Source organism: Cheilinus undulatus, linkage group 1 (genome assembly GCF_018320785.1).
Source record: "Cheilinus undulatus linkage group 1, ASM1832078v1, whole genome shotgun sequence".
NCBI classification, from domain to species: domain Eukaryota; kingdom Metazoa; phylum Chordata; class Actinopteri; order Labriformes; family Labridae; genus Cheilinus; species Cheilinus undulatus.
This window is the reverse complement of record NC_054865.1, coordinates 22,384,968-22,398,557: the sequence shown is the minus strand read 5'-3', so window position 1 is coordinate 22,398,557 and position 13,590 is coordinate 22,384,968. Positions and strand designations below refer to the sequence as shown.

General features: G+C 38.4%; 1 protein-coding gene across 1 annotated transcript in view; it reads right to left on the bottom strand.

The window, feature by feature from the left end:
• itfg1 (integrin alpha FG-GAP repeat containing 1) overlaps positions 1-13,590 on the bottom strand; it is a 279,079-nt gene that overhangs the window by 104,333 nt on the left and 161,156 nt on the right. The gene's annotated exons all lie outside the window — the stretch shown is intronic.

Below are 13,590 nucleotides of genomic sequence, written 5' to 3'. Positions count from 1 at the left end.
GGGCAACAGAATTTCTTTCAAGTGTTCCCCAGATTTGTGCCCATCAACAAGCTTGTTTCTGAGCTCTGCATGCAGTTCCTTTTCCCTCATTGCTTGGTTGTTGCTTTGACATGCTTTGTCTGCTGTGAGATTGTCTAAACAGAGGTGTGTGCTTTTTCAAACCATGTCCAATCAAGTTAACTTGCCACAGGTGGGCTCCAATCAAGGTGCAGAAACATCTCAGCAAAGACTGGGAAAAATGTGACTAGAGGAACCTGAGCTCATTTCAAGTGTTGTTGTGAAGAGGTTAAACACGTATGCCAATGTGATATCTCTTTTTTTTTTTTTTAAATCAATTTACAAAACCTCTAAAATTATGTTTTCATGTTGTCATGATGGGGTACTGAGTGTAGATGAATGAGAGTAAAAATAATACATTTTGACTGCAGCATCAGGTCACAACATAACTAAATTGAAAAAAAGTGAAGGGGGTCTGAGAACTTTCTGAATGCACTGTACTTCATGTGTGGTCCTTCTTCTAAAGATAGTTGCATTCAAACAATACATTCATGTTTTTAACCATGATTTTCAATGCTCAACCCTCCCCCCTCTAACTCTATTTATGAGCTGCTTCCAATCTATCGTTCTTTCACTCATTGAATAAGACTGACTTTGTCATGTAGGATCAATGGCCACCTGTCAATAATGTAAATCACATTTTCAATCAGGGTCTGTGTGAAAGGAAGGGAATGATTGATGCTGGCATACGGTGGCTCTCTGGGAATGAGCTTCTGGCTTTAACAGAAGCTTGATTTTGATCAGAAATTCAATTTATGCAACATTTGCAGGGGTTGTTTTAAAATCAAAGCGTTGTTGTTTAATAGAGAGAGAGAGCTGCCACGGGCTGGAGCCCCGAGGACTTGTGACGCTAAAATGTCTGCAGATGTGGCTCTAATGCTCTGCTGTGCTTGTGTTTACTTCTAATTAAGACAAAATGACCCTGACACGTAAAACACATTATGATTACATAATAATTAACAAAAACACATAATGTGCTTTAGTATGTTATGCTTGATTTGATTAACAGAAAAGCTTCCATTGCTACGGCCACACCCTGAATTTAGCCTTGTTTCTACAGCTATGAGACCACTCCAAACCTAATTTCTCCTCAATTCTCTACCTGAACCTTGCATGCTCACTTTCAGCCTTTATCACCATCTCGCTCCGATTCTCTAGAGAGATATAATCCCTCCCTTTCTCTGTCAGTGTGTCTTTCTGTCTTGGGGGTGGCTCTTTGTAACTGTTCTCAGATCTTCATGGGAGTGGCGACCAGGAAAATGAAGGCGCTGGTTTAAAAATAGATTAATCGCGTTGACTCTACCCCTTTGCAGAATGCTAGATTCCTTTTTTCTCCTTCAACTATCTCCTAATGCAAGTGTCTAGGGAACTAAGATGAAGACAGACCACAAGCTGAGAGCCCGATGGGACGTTTGTTATCCAGGATAGAAAATCTTACAAAAAGACTGTGTGAGGCGGTGTTAGAGAAATATTATATGTCCCTTAGTTGCTGCAGAAATATTCAGTGTCAAAAAAAAATTAAAATCTATGGATGAAATTTAAAATTTGCATTACTTTGAGAGGGCTGTTTGTTGCAATGTTGTCTTAGAAATAAAACTGGAGTGAAGATGCAAATACTGATGAGACTTCTATTTCAATTTCAATTTCAATTTATTTAGGATAGCCCCTTGAGATGCAGCATCTCGTTTTCGAGGGACTTCCAAATACACAGACACAAAGTATGGGATATAAATGCTGTAATAGATGCTAATGCTACACAACAGCTGGCTCCATCCATCTAAGCAATCCAAGTGGTCAAATTGGCACTTGAATTGCATCTATGAGCCTCTTCAGCCCTGTTAGCTTGATGTTAGTGAAATTGTCGCTAAGTGAGCAAGCAGGAACACAGCCACAGTGTTATGTTATCATTGTAGTATTTTCCTGAAGTATCTGATGGCTGCTTTGGTTGCTGTTTTAAAGAGTGCACACACTGTTAATCAGCAGTAGGTACAGCTCCTCAGTTCAACTGAGTTTTGGCAGAGCTGATGGTTTGATGTAAGACCTTGTAGTTTTGCAGAACAAACTCGGTGAATAAACAATGGGTTTTCATCAAAAAACCTTTCTTTTGAATCATTCCTGGCAGAAGAAAAATACACGGAGGCAAAGTTGAATCAAATTTCTGAATAATACACTTGGCTTGAAATAGAAAAATACTAATAAATACAGTTTCAAGCACAAAGGATGTTCCAACTTAAGAGTAAGAATTTCAGCACAGGGCTGGCCTGACTGCAAATGAATGCAAACTATCATTCCACCTGCAGGGCTTTACAGTAACTTTTATCTCCAGGAGAAAATGTGCCCTTTAAAAGGGAGCATTGTGAAAAACATTAATGATGAAAAGACTTTTTAGCTGACTCGGAGCTACACAAATCTCAGGGAGCTACATATTTTCATCAACCACTGCACTTTAATTAAGACATCTCAGTTTCTCATGACCTTGTCATACCATTGTTATAATTACTGTGTATTTACTTTGTCAGTTAAAAATACAGTGATGTGAAGGACACATTTCTGCATTAATTCTTACAGCAATTTGGTTTTGACAGCATGCTAATTAATTACTTGATCATTAATTAATGTACATAAATCATAATGTTTGGGGAAAAAACACATTTAAATAATGTTTGATGGGTGGATTTTTCCACAGTGGATACGTTTTAAAGTTCTAGCACTAACCAATCAGTACTTTGTTTATTACTGAGTCAATTTGCTCAAGTGGACATTCATTGTTCAATCACTCCATATTCATGCAGCTTTTTGAGGCCAACATCATAGTGATGCCATTGTAGCTGAAGGCAAAACAGGGCAAGACTGGAGGCAACATGAATAGCCAACACAGAGTAAAGGAGTCTTAAACAGCTAAAATAGTCCCATTGTTCCATAGGAGTTGTTGTTCTGCTTGTTAAAGTTGTGTCAAGGTGCTTCTGCATTCCTGCATTACCTGTGAAATGTGCAACATTGTCTTTAAACAATTGCTTTGATTTTTTATATTTTGTCAAGTTCAAACTGTGTCATATCGTGTGTCTGTGTCACAGCAAAAATCTGCACTTTCCTTTCCTGGGGTTGAGAGATCAGGTCACAGGGGAACATCAAGACTTCTGAGTTTTTACCGTCTGCAGTTTGCATGAGTACTGTTGAGTATAATACTATTCTGTGGCCTGTTGGCTGGGCAAAATTTCATATCATATGACACTTAACTCAGTCGTTCAAACTTCATAATTAAAGTCCTGTACATGTCTGTTCACAATGTAACTATAAGCATCGAAAGACTTGCGTTCTCTAACAGCTGTATGACAATTTTAAGTGTTTCTGCAAAGGGTCTGAATACGCAAGTCAATGTGATATTTCCATTTTGGATTTTTTTTATAAATTTGCAAACATTTCTGAAATTCTGTTTTCTTTTAATCATTACGGGGTACACAGTGTAGATTCATGAAAGATAAATGATTTTTTTTCTATTGTAGCATCAGGCTCTAACATAAAAAAACTGAAAAAAGTGAAGTGGTCTGAATTCTTTCTGAATGCACTGTATGTGTATCTTCATCACATAGTCGCTCACACTACCTGGTCTGTTTGCTTTTATTGGTCGTGGAGGGTATTCCGACCTCCCTGACCTCAAATCATAAATATCATGATTGAAAACACAACTCTGGGTTCTTTCACCAAAAATTGTTGCTACAAGTCTCAAATTGGGAAATGCCCCCTGATTTTTGGGGGGAAAATCTGACCCAGTGTCCGGCGTAAAATCATCTGGTGTGTGGCCAGCCTGAGACACAACTTTTGATCAGTTTTTCTGGGTCTACATTAATGAATAGTACAAATAAAAAGTTTAACTGACTAGTAATTCCTCTGAGGTATAGCAAGGGTGAAGATGTGTAATTTTTTAGTTGACTAGTCATATACAGTGACTCCATGGTTACTGAGCTTCTTTCAAATATAAGCAAAGCCTTGTTAGTTTAACCTTTTGACCCCCGTCCCCTCTTGCTCCTCGTCTCCTCATAGCTGAGCACAAAACATAGTATAAGCTCCATTCTAGGCAATGTCCGCATGTGTAAAACTGTAGCAGTGAGACGTTTTCAGTGCAGTTCACCTCCGGCACCGGCTGTATCTCCATGGAGAACTCTACTATGATCAGCGTATTGCAGTCCACACATTTCTATTTTTAGAGTGAAATACTTTCACTGTAGAGCCCTGCCTTGTTCCTCTCACATATACAGTAAAAGAGTTTGTTATGAAAGTCTACCCACTATGTCCTTACAGGACTATTATTTGACTTTTTTGGGCTTTAATTTACAAACAGCACAATAAATGGTCATAAATTTATCATCATGAAACAATAATCAAGCCTCAAATGATCTTTCCCATTTTCTTTGCTCGCTGATTTATTGGCTTTACCCTACCAGAGAAGTAAAAGTCACTCTTTAATGGTCATTTATAATGTGTTGCAACATTTCAAACTCTCATAAATCTTGTCTGACACTTAGCTGGAGCCAGCACGGGGCATTGCGATAAGAGCTTTCTGCAGTGGAATGGTTATTTCAGAGTAAAGTAAGAGGGACGAATGATTATTGCATGAGTAAGGTCTGGATCACCTACCAATATGAAAAAAATTTGTACATAAAACACTGAAAGGCACATGAAAGTGCAGGAATTTAATTAATTCCTACTATCTCTCTGGCGTTTCTGTACTCTGGATTAAGTGACTTTGCTGTAATTATACATACACTAGGTGGAGGTTTAGTTAAAGGTCACTCTTTGTAATCCATCAATACTGCAAATGTGCTTGACCTTCCTTCTTTCTTATTAGACTCTACGCAAACAGCACAGGCTCACAGAAAACGACCAGTTTTCACTATGGACCTGCCACTGCAGCACCTACTGGTCTGGAGACACCGCTAATGGTCACCAGCTCACTGGCAGATAATCAGGCCTCCAGCTGCAGGCAATGTTGATTTTTCAGGGACAGAATGTGTGTGAAAACATTATCAGTTGTTTTAAAGTTTCACGCTGAACTTTAGGAGGCATCAGATCGTTATTCACAAAAATATGTGTGTCCTTTCAGAGATTTTTCTACTTCAAACGATGCTCTCTGCAGCACTGCAGGGGTGGTGATGGTGGAGAGCGACTCAAGGTCATGGGGTGGATAGTAAACACACAAAGACAAACACCTATATCAGTCGCTACATCAAAGCGGCATTAATGGGGATGTCCTGAGCCAACCTGAAAGAGCATTATCAGAGCTGATGCAGCTATATTCAATGGATAATACAGGCTAGAATAAGCATGATAAACACAGATGTTTTTACTGTACTTTAACCATCATTTTATGTGCTGCAAAGCTGCCACAGTCAAGATAGGCAGACGGGCTGCATTTCAGACAGACATTATTTTATGTGCAAATACTAGTGAGATGAATTTGAATGATTTTATGGGCAGTGATGGGAATGACTCTCAATCCAGACATGGCTGCTCATAAGGGGGGAAATTAGAGGGCATGGGTCATCACAAATTTAAGCAACAATAACCTTTTAATTGGAAACCTAAACACCAAGTATTACTTGAAAGTAAGAATGGGGTGGTAATATAGTAATATAGTATCCCAGGATTTAAAAGATGCCACAGTATTGCTTTTAATACTATAATAATGACAATGCTGTGTAATAAGTGCGTGTTTGTAATAAGGGTGCTTTCACATTAGGCCACCTCCCCAAGCAGGCCCGGTGCAGTACCCAGGCGCGGTTCATTTGCATTCACTCTACCAAAACAAACCGGACTTCGGATTCAAGTGCACTCGGATCCGGGACTGGGCTGCTAGTGTGAAAGCACCCTAAATGTCTTAAGAACGTGTGTCTGTTTCTAGCAGCAGCACTGCTTGTGTATGACGATGCTATAACAGTGATGACAGAACCTCTGTAAATTATGGCGGGCCAATTTGTCAAACTACAAACCAAGACTGAAAAATCTGAACATATTCTTGCACGTAAAAGCATGGCATGCGCTACAGCACAGCACTCCTAAATTCAAACTGTTACACATGCAACACTGGCTGCAATGGGATCAATGACAACATGAGTTCAAAAACACTAATTCTTGTTTCTGGGGCTGAATCAGTGATGAGAAATGATCTGAAGGTTATTGTTAAAAACCATGTGCTGCTTGCTGCAGCAGCAACAATAACAGCCACAGTTCAAACCATCATACCTAATATGAACATTTAATCTAGGGGGATTAATTGAGTTAATCATGATCTGTCAGGCTCCATAATAAGTGCCTTATTTTTTAAAATCATGATTAATTGCATGTTTTATTGTCCCCATCAGCACACTCTGGTTAAGGCACATCAGAGTCTCCATGCAGACACATTGATGTAACGTAAGTCCACCACTGCTCCTTAACGTCTCATTTTATTTTAAAAACGTACAGACAGCTCTGTGAACAAGTCACCAGTCAGCGGAACCTTTTAAATGTTTTCTTATTTCATTTTCAACCCATAACAACTTCCTTTTTAGTTGTTAAGATCATATCAAAATTGACCTATAAAAGCATGTCTGTATCCAAACAGGAAGTTAATTACCCTTAGTTTAAGAGAGTAGAGAGTATGACACAGAAACTGTTTAAAATGCAAAATAATGACATTTCCAAATAAAATATACAGGTGTGATTAATTTTGATTAACTAAAGAAATTCTGAGATAAACTGCGTTTAAAAATGCCAGTAGCCGATTTACTATCCTTATCTGTTTAACATGGGGAGGACTATAGCCTCTGTACCTGTGGGCGCCAGCTCAACCCACTGAGCCAAACTGGCATCTACTAGTATGTCTGTCAAGTTCTGGATTATTATTTCTCATATCACCTCTAAAGGAGGGGGAAAAGAGAGCAAATATGAACAGTTAGGCAAAGAGAGACACAGGTGAAAAGAGACAAAGCTTTACTTGATTCTCTGTTCTGATGTATCTCATCTTACCTGCAAAGTTGAAAACAATACTTTGACTATTAATCACTTTCAGCATCTCTGTGATAAAAATCCTCATTTTGTTTTTAATTAGACTTAAGCATTTTGTAAATAAAGATTGAATGAAATGCCTGTCGAAGTATGCACTCTGCTCACAGTGCATGCACATGCACGCAGGCAAGTGCTTTGTCTAACAGCTTCTTTTATTAAGTGGCTTCAACTGACAGTAGTACCGTTCACCCCAGGTATATTTTAGGAGGTATAACGGTTTTAAAATGGAAACCACCCAATTCTACTCAGAAGCAACAAAAATATTTTATTTATTTTTGTTTATTACAAAATGTTTCAAAGGTGGGTCCACTGAACTGTATTGCAAGGACAGTAATGTCAGTGTAAAAGGCCACACTATGACCTACAGCAAACATTTTTCCCTCCACTCCTAAGCAGATTTGCACTAGACTCAGAAGGCAAATGTTTCCCAGGAAACTAGCAATAACGCTGCTGAGCCTAAATGCATGCATTGATATTATTACAAAACCTCTTGAGAGCCTATTTACCGGGCCTTTCTGATATGCAGATGGGGAAAAAAATTAAGGTGATGGTTTAAGTCTAATGGTCAAAAATTTTATTGAATCTACTACTCCTTCTTTGCCAAGAAAAAATATAGAAAGAAAACTGAGCAAAAAGCTCTTTTTTTTAGGCTGTTGCTAATTGCTACTATCAGATTTAAAAATGTACTATCTGTACTCTGGGTTCAGGATTTTCAGCATGAGAAGGGCCTTGGTTTGTCTTTGTAGTGTTTTTGTAGTCTGAGATATATTGACTAATCACAGGTCAGCAGGCATTTTGTATACGTGAAGAAACAGCCTGTGTGGACAGCAATAAACATGCAGACAGAAATCCATGCTAATACATCCCATCTCCCATTGTGGCAGTGATTTATTTGTCTGTATAAACAGACATCCGCATAAAAGAGCAACTAACAATCTGTTCTGGATCAAAAAATTCAACTTGGGCCACAAATCTGCTTGATGCTGTCATGAAAGCCAAACAGTCCTTAAAGTTCCTAACTGCCTGAGAAGCACACAGTTTTTTCTCCCTTTGAGGACGGAAAGAAGTAAGATTGACTTCTTATGAATCTGAATCAGGATGTTAAATTGTGCGCAATTGATACAATCTTGCGCTGAAATCCAGCACTCGTTTAACTATCTCAGACATAAAACAAGCGAGGCATCGGTTCATACACCTAACTTTAGAGGATAAGTCAGTTGCATTGGAGATCTCTCTCTCAAGATACTGAGTCAGCATCCTAGCAAACATTAGTCCCCAGCTCTGACACTGGGAAGAGGGGGCGGGGCTCTCTGGTCAGTGAGTGTGTGGGTTTGCTCAGCTCTTGTCATGGAGTCATGGGGAATGAGCAGAAAACCAGGACTGAGAAATTAAATACATTCATGTAAACAAGATAAATGACATAGGGCTATATAGTTTGTTTAATAAAGGACCAGGTATAGACCTGCTCTATAAGTCAGGTATCCTTAAATGGCTTCTGTTGTGATCTGGCGCTAAATAGAAAATACAATTAAATAAAATTGACTTGACAGGGGGCATCCCCCTAATAGAATGGTAGGGGAAACACTGCTGAGCATCTTCTTTCTGAAACATCAAATAATCGTTATAATCCAAGACTCTTTTTGAAGGCGATTCTTTATCTGGGAATAGAAAGACAACGAAGCTTCCACCTTGTCTTGCTAAAGATTAAATAACCATCAAAGATAAAACCACTATGCGTAACTTGTTAATGAGCATTTTATTGATTCAGGGTCTCTGTTTGACAAAGTCAACCAGGTTCAAACAAACCCTCTTGTCCATTCTGAACATCATTTAGCTGTACCTGTTCCTCAGCAGTTCAGTTTCAGCCCAATTACTGTCAGTGAGGTACACAAAGCCCTCAGACTTGTAAATATAAGAAAACCTGCAGGTCCAGATAAATTTGAGCCCTATTTTTTTAAAACTTGCAGCTGATTTTATTGCAACTCCAGTTACATATCTTTTTAATCTTTCTTTGGTCTCCAATGAAATCCCAACTATTTTGAAATCTGTGTTCATTCTCCCAGACCTTTGAATCAGGGTTTTTAACAATCTACAACATTTTATGTGATTTTATGTGAAAGTAAATTAAAAGGTTTGGAGGATGAAGCATCTGGTTGTAGATTTTTTTGACAAATGACTTGTTGCTCTGTGACATGGATTTGTTTGATTTGTGTTTGTAATAGCTTCTCTGTTCTATGTCTGTATTTCTGTGATTGTGCTGCTGCCTGTTTTGGCCAAGACACCCTTGTAAATGAGATTCTTGATCTCAATGAGGTTCTCCTGGTTAAATAAATTTAAATAGATAAATTTTTATTTTAGCTGTGTACCAACACACAAGTGTCAGTGGACTCCCAGTTAAACTTTTATTCATAAAACATCAATAATTCAAGATTACCTACTTAAGATGGGCCACATTTAGCAGGCGACAGCTGTTATTTGTTATATCCTACTGCTGCTGTGTATATCCTTGATTTTAATATGCCTGCTGTGTTTCTTCTGGATACACATTTATCTTTAAATAAGTAGAGTCCCAAAAGCTGTCTAGGTATAACAAGACTTGATCCTGCTTAATAAGATCTTAAGTCATTAAACCAAGTAATCTTTAAAATTTTGAGTACATCATCTGAGTCTGACAATACAATTAAAATGCCTCCTTCTCAGCCTAAACTAAATGACACGAGATGTTTTCCTTTCCATGAGACTTACTTAATGCTTTGAAAAGACAGTACTGTAAATCAACATGATTTTACTCCTTACTGGGAAATCTTTCATGTCAATGGGTAATAAGAAATAAAGCCAATGTCCAAAAGTAAAAGCTTAAAATGAATGAATCAGAATTATGAGTCCAGTGGTTAATTTGCTAAAGGAGCAAGCTTTCAATTAAAATAATGAGGCTTTATAGTGATGCAATTTTGGAAAGCTGAGTTAAATTTTAGAATTTACACCCAGGCCTGATTACTGCCAGACCTGTTGAATCAAGAAATCCCTTAAATAGAACCTGTCTGACAAAGTGAAGTAGGCTAAAGATTTTCAAAGAGCAACTCATCATGCCTCAATCTAAAGACATCCAAGAAAAGACGAGAAACAAAGTCACTGACATCTAAAACCTGGAAAGGGTAAAAAAGCTATTTCTAAGGCTTTGGGATCCAGCAAACCATGGTGAGAGCCATTATCCACAAATGGAGAAAACTTGAAACTGTGGTGAACCTTCCCAGGAGTGGGTAGCCTACCAAAGTTACTTTACAAGTACATCAACAACTAAAACAGTAGGTCAAAAAGAACCCAGAACAACATCTAAAGACCTGCAGGCCTCTCTTGACTCAGCTGAGGTCAGTGTTCATGACTCAGTAATAAGAAAGAGTAGGGCAATTACTTTAACACATAGGGCCAGGTAGGTTTGGATGGCATTTCCCTCAATGAATGACATATTCCTATAAAAAATAAATTCTTAATTTAGTCGAGTTGTCTTTGTCTAACAATAAAATTTGTTTGATGATCTGAAACATTTAAGTGTGACATACAAAAAAGTGAGAAATTGGGAAGTTTTTCATAGCACTGTAAATGACACAGTTTTCACCTAATGTAAAGGAACCTGGGTGAAATTCTGACACAGACCTCCACAGTAAGGACTCAGATAAACAAGGGTCACCTGAAATTGCTTACATGTTTTTCGGGGGGCATCAAATCCCCCTGCTACTGAGCAAAAATTAGTAAAATCTGTTTAGTTGTACCCCCAGTGGCAGCCAGGAATTAAAAAAGTGATTAAAACCTGATACAAAATGAAAAAACTTGAGCAAAATTAGTCTTTAAAATGAAGAGAAATGTGCAGTTTCAGCCTTTTCTAGCTCGTGTGTGTGTCCGGGGGCTTCTATTATTGTATGAATCCGGTGTCAGCATCACTGTGAGTGCATGTGCCTGTAGGGAGTCTTGGTTCCTATGTTCCTGGCTCTACCCGCCTCCCCTCTAATTGGCCTCCAGAGGAGCAGGCGGCTGGCAGGAGGCTGACCAGCTGATCACGGCAACGACCCTCCTCTTCCTCTGCCTCAAACGTTCTCCTGGGTCACTGTTACCTGTACACCTTCACCAGTCCCCCCCATTCAGTCATCCCACGGTCTTGCTTCTCCTTTCCCTTATGCCTCGTCTCCCTCTTTTCTCATTTCTTCTCATCTTCTCCCATCCTCCACCTCCACCTATCCATCTGCTGTTGTTCCACATTGTCTCTGTCTTTCCTCCCAATCACACACCAAGGACTCTGTGGAAATGGCCTCCAGCCTGTGGGTTATTTTTCAGCCTGGTGTGGGTGAATTTAAAAATGCTCCTTACAGTTCTGATGATGGCAGCAACAAAGCAGCAGACTCCTCTGTTCCTGCCTTGACAAAATGACCTCCTGCTTCTCTCTCAGCTCTCCTCTTTTTATCCTCACAAACCTCTAGTAGCTTCTTCAGTGTTTTAAAGTTATCCAGTCTTCATTCATAGACTGTTTACTCACCTGAGTCAATTATCTACCACACAGGATCACTTTTTTAAACTACTCCCACCAGTTTCAGTTCTGCTTTGTGTCCCTGTATTTAGAAAACCATCCACGAATATCTTCTAATGTTTCAAGCTGCAGAATTTCTAATCTAATTTCTAATCTCCAAAAAAAGGGGGAGCTGCATCTACCCCTTTGAGCATTTTGCTCCCAGCATGCATGTGCTGCTTGTGGTACCTACGGTATAAAAGTAGCATGGGAGGTAGAGCCTTCAGTTACCTTTGAACTATCTATCAGTCAGGGAGGATGACACATAACTGTTCTACAGAATAGGCTTAAAAATAACTTTTGGGTCAAACTTAAAAGTTAGGACTGGCTCACACATACAGACCTGTGAATAAGAGGTCTTGTTCAGTTTGGTTCAGTATACTAGGCAATTACGTGCTTTTCAATAATTTGGGAAAGGCACCAGAATTACTGAACTTAACAAGCATAAAATGTGCCATGTTTTGTTTTGAGCACAACATTTTTTCCCCCTCTCATTTTATTGAAAACAAGCTTTCAAAGGAAACAGTAATGTATGATTAAGCTAACAGACTATGTGGGGCACTACTAAGATTGAAAGCACAACTCCAATAAAATCAAGTTAACAGTTACAAAGTCAAAATTCAAACTTAACTTTTGGTCTTTGTTTCATTATTCACACACCCTGGGCTCCTTTGAGACAAACCTGAGTTTCCTGGTGTTTAATATTTCAATTAATCTTATTTCATTCACATATTAGTTTAATTCAAAGTTAACACATCTAAAATGTCACAATACCACTATCAATACTTTTCTATTGTTTGGTAGAAAGAGAAAATTAGGAAAAATATTAATGGCATAGTAATGCCTAATTTAGACACTTAAGATTCAGTCTGTTGCATCTATTTTATATATGACACATACTGTATCATTGAGGTTCTTCTGTAAAAAACTGAATTTACGGTTTTAAGAAGTGGCATTTGAACCCATTACATCTAGGATACAACTGTCTAATTTACTGAGGTTACGCGAACGCATCACATAAAGCGTCTTTCTGCTCGTTAAGCCTACTAATTAACTGTAATTCTGCCGATCCAGCAACAGATTTCTAAACTGGATTAAAATTTGAACTAATGGGACTTGCTTCAAACTTTGGGAGTACTTGTCAGCATTTATCTGGGCAGCTAAAGAAGAAAGCTGAAACTAGTGTCAAGACTGCATGTTGATCGGTGCAGGCTGAAATGATTGCATGCTACTGGTAGGCAGAGTCTTTTTCTTCCTTTAAGTTGACCGTTAAGGTAGTGCTGTCTGATTGTACCGAGTGCTTTTTCTGTATCATAGTGATAGTTGTTAAAATGACTTATCTGTTGTATCCCTGTACTTTCCCTCTACATATAAAGCATATTGAGCTTACTTGTAAATACGATTAAAACTGCCATTACTATCATAATTTTAACATTTAAAGGTGAAGGGACTTTTGTCGCACTGAACAGCATGGGCCCAGAATATATTTCTGACATGTTTAAAATTCATCAGCCAGACAGCTTAAGATCTGTTGACTCTGAACAGTGTGTACAGTCCAGAGTCCTGACTAAACATGGTGAAGCAGCATTTAGTCACTACGCTGCATGTAAATGGGACACAGCCAAGAGAGATTAGATGTGATTGCAACATAAACATTTTTAAATCCAGGTTAAAAATGTTTCTTTTGTCATTTGCCTTTGAATAAACCTTAAAACACACACCTCAGTCTTACTGCAGTTTCAACTGCATTGCACAAATGATTGATATTTAATTTGATCTCTTTGAAGTTAACTTATGATGTCTTTTTAAAAATGATCTCATTCTCCTTTAGAAGGACTTTATTTTTGTCCTACTTATGTTTGATGAATTTTTAACTTAAATAAGGCCTTTTTTCCAGGAATGAACAATGGAAATTGTATTTGCTTTGCATT